This window comes from Echiichthys vipera, assembly GCF_963691815.1.
Source record: "Echiichthys vipera genome assembly, chromosome: 8".
In the NCBI taxonomy this organism is placed as follows: domain Eukaryota; kingdom Metazoa; phylum Chordata; class Actinopteri; order Perciformes; family Trachinidae; genus Echiichthys; species Echiichthys vipera.
Window position 1 is genome coordinate 10,665,538 of NC_139833.1, and position 6,000 is coordinate 10,671,537.

Genomic DNA, 6,000 nt, shown 5'->3' on the forward strand with positions numbered 1-6,000 from the left:
TAAAAAAGGTCCCGGCTCAAAAAATCTGCTGCAATATCGGCAATCTATGAATTTTCCACTCTAAAATTGGTATCAGCCTCAAAAATCCCACATCGGTCGGCTCTTCTTGCATATTTAATCAGAGGAAAATGGGAAATATTGGCATCATCAAAAATAAAAATGCAAAAGAGTCCTGATCATGTATTTGTAGTGTTTTAGTGCCAACACACAAGCAGCACACTGTCTGCAGAAACACTCAGGACCTTTCACCCCACCGTACCCCCAGCTTCCACTCCTCAAGAGTAAACATCATCTATGGAGTCGAGTCTTACTTTTTTCCACCGTGACCCTCAAATGAAAGAGCTCATTCTCTGTTCCCTCGCTCTCTCTCACACACTCTCTCCGTCACATCAGCTTTCCAGTCAGCCAACTCTCTGACTCACACTTGGACAGAGGGGATGTAACTCTTTCCATGTTCTACCTTTTTTTCAGAGTGTGAGGAACAAGCTGCTACAGCCCAAGTCATACTTGCAGACAGTTTTCTTATCCTTAAGTGTTAAAAGTGTGCTAACTTAAAAAGCATGGTCCTATGAGTTAGCCGATATGAACAGTGAACCGCAGCACGTATGGGTTAGCTTCACAGTGAATGGTCTAAAATGAACACATGAAAACAACAATCAATGTTTTTCCAACATTAAAACACTGCCAGCTCAGGCAAAGGGCAGAACAAATCAGTACAGACCATTAATACTGTTACACTCTTAAAGGGGTATTCCACCCACTGCACACAAATAAGTAGGTAACTGGCTGCGAAAACGGTAGTAAAATGTTTTCTTTTTTTATTCAGAGAACATAACCCTAATGATGTCACAGTGATGTCATCAGTGTTACGGCCGCTCTGGCTTGGAGACAGAAAGTATTCCTCTGGGTTAAGACTACACGAGCCCGATGATAGACTGATACAAAGTAGGACGTCGGTTGCGACAATCAATCATTTTATCCTGCAAAGTGTGTCATAACCGACGCCACATCTGGGACTCCTCACAACGTCCTGACAGAGACCTGGATTTAAGCCCCGACAACGTCATTTACATTTTAAATTTTAAATCAGTTCATCATTAATCAGAGCAATGAAACATGACCTACAACCAACCACAGCAACAAAACAGTAGCAGGGTCCTAAACCGTCTCAAATGACAGCTAAACAGTACACTAAAATGTATTTCTGTATAGGTAATACAGTAACAGAATATGCAGTCATATTTCAGCAGTGCTGCCGAGTTTGAAAGTTTGATCGGAGTTTGTGAGCCTGAGAAATTGCGCTGAACAGACCTGCAGACTGCACGATGGCGCTGTCAGTCATTGTCATAAACCCGCCCTACATGAGATAAATGGTTGTGATTGTACAATGTCAAGCCGCTGGAAGTCAGTCAGTATGGGAGAGGGGCCAGACCTATCTGCCAGAGCCAATGAACCATGAGTTTGTCATTGAAATTGTGATGCCCCTATTAAGGAACCATTTATAGATAAAACAAATAATAATGTCACATTTGGTTCGGCTAATCCTGTTACTAATCCAGTAAATGTCAGATAAATCAAGGTGCATCATCACACTGATACAAACTGAAATCCTTCTCAATGATTAATAACATAACCTGCACATGGACTATGACAACCGCAGATATATGGAATAGAAATCATAAAGCCAAATGTCTAGTAACTGACACATCTCTACTGTCTCACTTTATATAAAAACATACTACACATGTATGATTAATTCAAACAGCTGCAGAAACACACAGTGGCACCTTGAGATTAGCTGTGGTTTCAGGTACAGATGTGTCACACGTTCAGTTCAGCAGAACCACCTTCCTGTTCCACACACACACGCACACACAAACACGTACACTTTTGTAACTTCACACCACCTCACCCACTGAGCTCATTCAGGAGGAATCAGTAAATTTCACTGCTGAAGCGCAGATAGAAGACGAGCAGCCCAGTCCGCTCTGTCTCTCATTATCTGCTGCCTGTGCTTCAAATCTAACTGCAGCCAGAGAAGAATACCTGTGTTCCCTTTGAAGTCCGAGCCCGACTACAGTAAATTATTAGCTTGCTAGCAACTCAGCTCCAGGCCCTCAGGACACCCCCTGGCTGTTTCACTGTGGATGCCATTACCTGTCATTCCAGTTGTTGGGTATGTCTCACAGAGGCTAACAACTATGCATCGCTGTTAGCCCTATCCAAGTTTATCTTCCTACCCTCTGAGAGACAGTGGATGCGGGTGAGTTTACGTACAGTAGGTCTGTAACAATAGAGAGGGCGAGAGACCAGGGAGGGAGAGAGCAGCACAGCAACTCAGATTAAAAAGCCAACATTCCTTTAAAAGGAAGAGAAGGTAGCCTTTGGGCTCCAGACAAGCCTGCACTTGTAAAATGTGGAGAGAGAGAGAGAGAGAGAGATGACAAGTGCAGTGCTCCTCTAGTCTAGCAGAGCGTAACAGGAAGTGGCAAGGTCCTGCTTCACATGGGGCCTCTGGGGTGCAGCGTCTGGCTGGGAAGGCGTCACAATCTCCAAAACCGCCAGCTGCAACGCCCTTAACACACACACACACATGGCACTGTCTAATAATTAGCAAAACCTACTCGTTATTAAAAGTCACTGCAATTATAAGTTTAAGACAGAGCTCATGTTTGCACACTATAACCTTGCAGAAGTGAACGCCACAGAGGCACAAATAAGCAAGACAGGCCTGGCAACAAAAAAACACGTTGATTAATGAAAACATGATGGCTAACTGGCAAGCACAACCCTTACTGTTCCAGCCTCCTATCTTTAGTTAATGACTGCAGTGAGATAATGAAGCCGCACTAGCTGTACAGTAATTGCAGTTTCCTGTAAACGCAGGAAACTCTCGCCTATTCTGCGCAGGCAATGTCCTCTGTTTCACATGGCAAAATCATCATGGGTAATCAATTATATGCAGACACTAATTACCGAATGCTGTCTGGACTGAAACTCCCACTCTATGTAGGTTGATCAGATGAGTGAGGGGTATAGGGGAAGAGGAGGGAGGGAGGTAGGGGGGAGGTCATGTTATCCATACGTACAAAGCCTCCTTTCATGTGCAAAAACAATGTTGACAAATAAATGAGATGAAAATGAAAAGCTTGATCTGGCCCTGATTAACTAAAGTCCCTGTAATCACATCGCTGAGTGCCTTTGTTTCAAATGGACGGAGCAGAAAACAACAACAAAAAAGACAATTTAAGGAGAAAAGGTTCATATTTTATGGCAGAATTTGAGACACAACCACTTCACTTCTATGATAAATGTCAGCAGGATACTCTTGAAAAGATGTGAATACATAAAAATTTCACAAGGTCACCAACTATAAACTCAAATGACAAAGCAAAACCCGCTTTGGGAATATTAAAGTGATTTGTAGTTTGGTATAAAGGGCGTAAAATCCTACATGGCTCTGTCAGAATTTACACAGAGGTGCCGACTGCCAGCAGTCAAGGCAGGCAACTGTTTGGGGCACAAGGCAAGTAGGGGCCACCCCGAGGGCTGACAGACTTTAAACCACAACAGTGACAATGCGCAAAGTTTGCAATGCTACCCAAGTTTTTATGTTCTGATTTTATTTTTCCAGTTGTCCTCATATTTTCCAGTATTTTGTTGTTCTTCATGTTCTTCACATTTCACCTTTTTTGGTGTCAGAATATTGATAACATCATGATGATGAATGCTGGTTCGAGGGGCCCCCTGTGCATTTTTGCCTCGGGCCCCAACATACTCTAGAATCGCCTCTGCAAATACACACGGGGCAACTCTGCTACCTGAAGTTGTTATTCCCACACAACTGCTTCTGACACTTCAAGTTTACAAATAGAGGTCGATTTTCTTCCAGGGCTACAGTCATCAACCACAACGTTAAATTAAAAACCCTTATCAGCTCGTTTTTTATTTAATATTAACCACAGAGGACGAGATGTATGTCGTGCACAGCCGAGCACAGCATTCCTGTATGTGGACGCTACCGTCTGCAGCTCAGGGCTGTGGAGGGGAGCCCCCTTTTCTCTCGGTAAAACAAACATTAAATTCACCAAACAAAGCCTTAAAAGTTCAAACTCTTACTAATGTTCGTCAGCATTTTGGTGTTGAATTAAAAGTACTCACCCGTGAATACAGAGAAAGCGGCAGAAGAAGCGTCTAATAGCAGGTTTCCTGTTCGAAAGTTGCCGTGTGTCAGTGGGGAAAAAACATTGTACGCGGAAGTACACATCAAAAAAAAAGCGCAGGGTGATCAACAGACGGTGGATACAATGTAACGATTCGGCGTTCAAAAAAATATCGTTACAGTGAATTTAATAACGCACAAAAACAGCTTACAATGTAGCTATTTACATATTTGTGTTTTACGGCTCGCCTGTCAAAGTTTTTAAAAAAAGTAAACCGTCTAAAACGGGTTATTTCCGCACTGTGTTACACAGTAACTCGTCCCCATTCACTCCTTCACCGTGTCTCACACTGAGCATATATATTTTATAAACGTGATATTTAAGTGTTTAGCATGTTTTGTTTCTTTTGTAAAAGCGACATGTGAGTCTTAGGGAAATATTTCTGCAAGTGTCGTGTATGTTTTGGGCACTTTACATCACTTTTAACCGAACTGCAGTCCAACATTTTACTGATTCTCTGATAATTATTAGCCAATTTCCTACAGCAACATAACTAGAGGAAGCTAGTTGCACAAAAATGACTTCTCTTTTATCACTAGTATGATGTCTCAGATGCCTGCAGGGAACAAAAAACATCACCTATATAAACACATATACATATATTACCATCATTTGCTCCTAAACAACCTGTATTACGCATCATTTATTTTACTTTTATGTGTTTTTTTCCACAGCTGATCTACTTTAATCTCCAGCCTGCACACACGACATGCACACACTCCTGTGCAGCCATGAACAGATCACTGAAGGACATCTCTGCGTCCTGCAACCAAAGCAGCAGTTGACAGTTGATTGCTCAAATCAAAATACATTACCTGTTCAGTTAGTTTACTGTTTACCTCGTTTTTATTCCAGCCTCCTTGCGCCACCTGGTGGAGAAACATAGGCACGACCTGGACCCCTATACATTAGATAGATAGATAGATAGATAGATAGATAGATAGATAGATAGATAAATTGATAGATAGATAGATAGATAGATAGATAGATAGATAGATAGATAGATAGATAGATAGATAGATAGATAACTTTATTTATCCCCGAGGGGAAATTAGGTCATCGTAGCAGCGGTACAGAGCAATCAGAAGTACTAAAAATAAGATAAAATATAAAATACAAAATATGAACAATAAAATAAAAGTACAGTATCGCAGATAAACACTATATTACAATATGCTATGTGGATTTTAATGTGCAAGAGCATGGGGTTATTGCCAAGTTGGTTTTCACCTTATAAAGGAATTGTTCCTTGGTGTTTGGTGCGTACAGTAAACAGGGAAATTAAAAAAATAAAGCAAAGTCCTGCAACAGTCAAATACATAAATACAGAGCAGAAAAATGACCATAAAATATGAAAATGATATTATTGAAATACAAATACATTAGATATAACTGCAGTTTTACCTTCATCAACAATTTGTGTCAAATTAATCAAATGTAATCAAACTAATGTGATGTAAAAGTGCAAAGTGTTTAATTAGTAAAATTCTTAAGGTTTTAATTTTATAACAGTATAAAAGCTGAGGTTCAAAGTTCATTCTTGACATTGTCGACGAACCAATCTCACCACAGGCTCCGTTAAATATCAAATGATCTTCATCATAATCCATTTTCATGGAATCATAAATATTGATATTTATTTTGTCCTTGAAATAAATTTGGGATTATTGAGATGTTTGCATCACTGGCAGTGTTAGAGGAAATATTTCAGATCCTTTACTTAAGTAAAAGTACTAATACCACACTGTAAAGACTCAGAAATACTACCATTGAAAAG

At 40.5% G+C, this 6,000-nt stretch overlaps 1 protein-coding gene across 6 annotated transcripts in view; it reads right to left on the reverse strand.

Moving 5' to 3' along the window:
* The window catches only part of arhgef1 (Rho guanine nucleotide exchange factor (GEF) 1), a 47,396-nt gene extending 43,064 nt beyond the window's left edge, over positions 1–4,332 (reverse strand). For 5 of the 6 annotated variants that reach the window (XM_083918154.1, XM_083918153.1, XM_083918152.1 and 2 more), the window contains exon 1: positions 4,162–4,332. The gene's annotated coding sequence lies outside the window, so the exon portion shown is untranslated. The remainder of the gene's footprint in view (positions 1–4,161) is intronic. The other variant, XM_083918155.1, reaches the window with a different exon arrangement.
* Between the last annotated feature and the right edge of the window lie 1,668 nt (positions 4,333–6,000).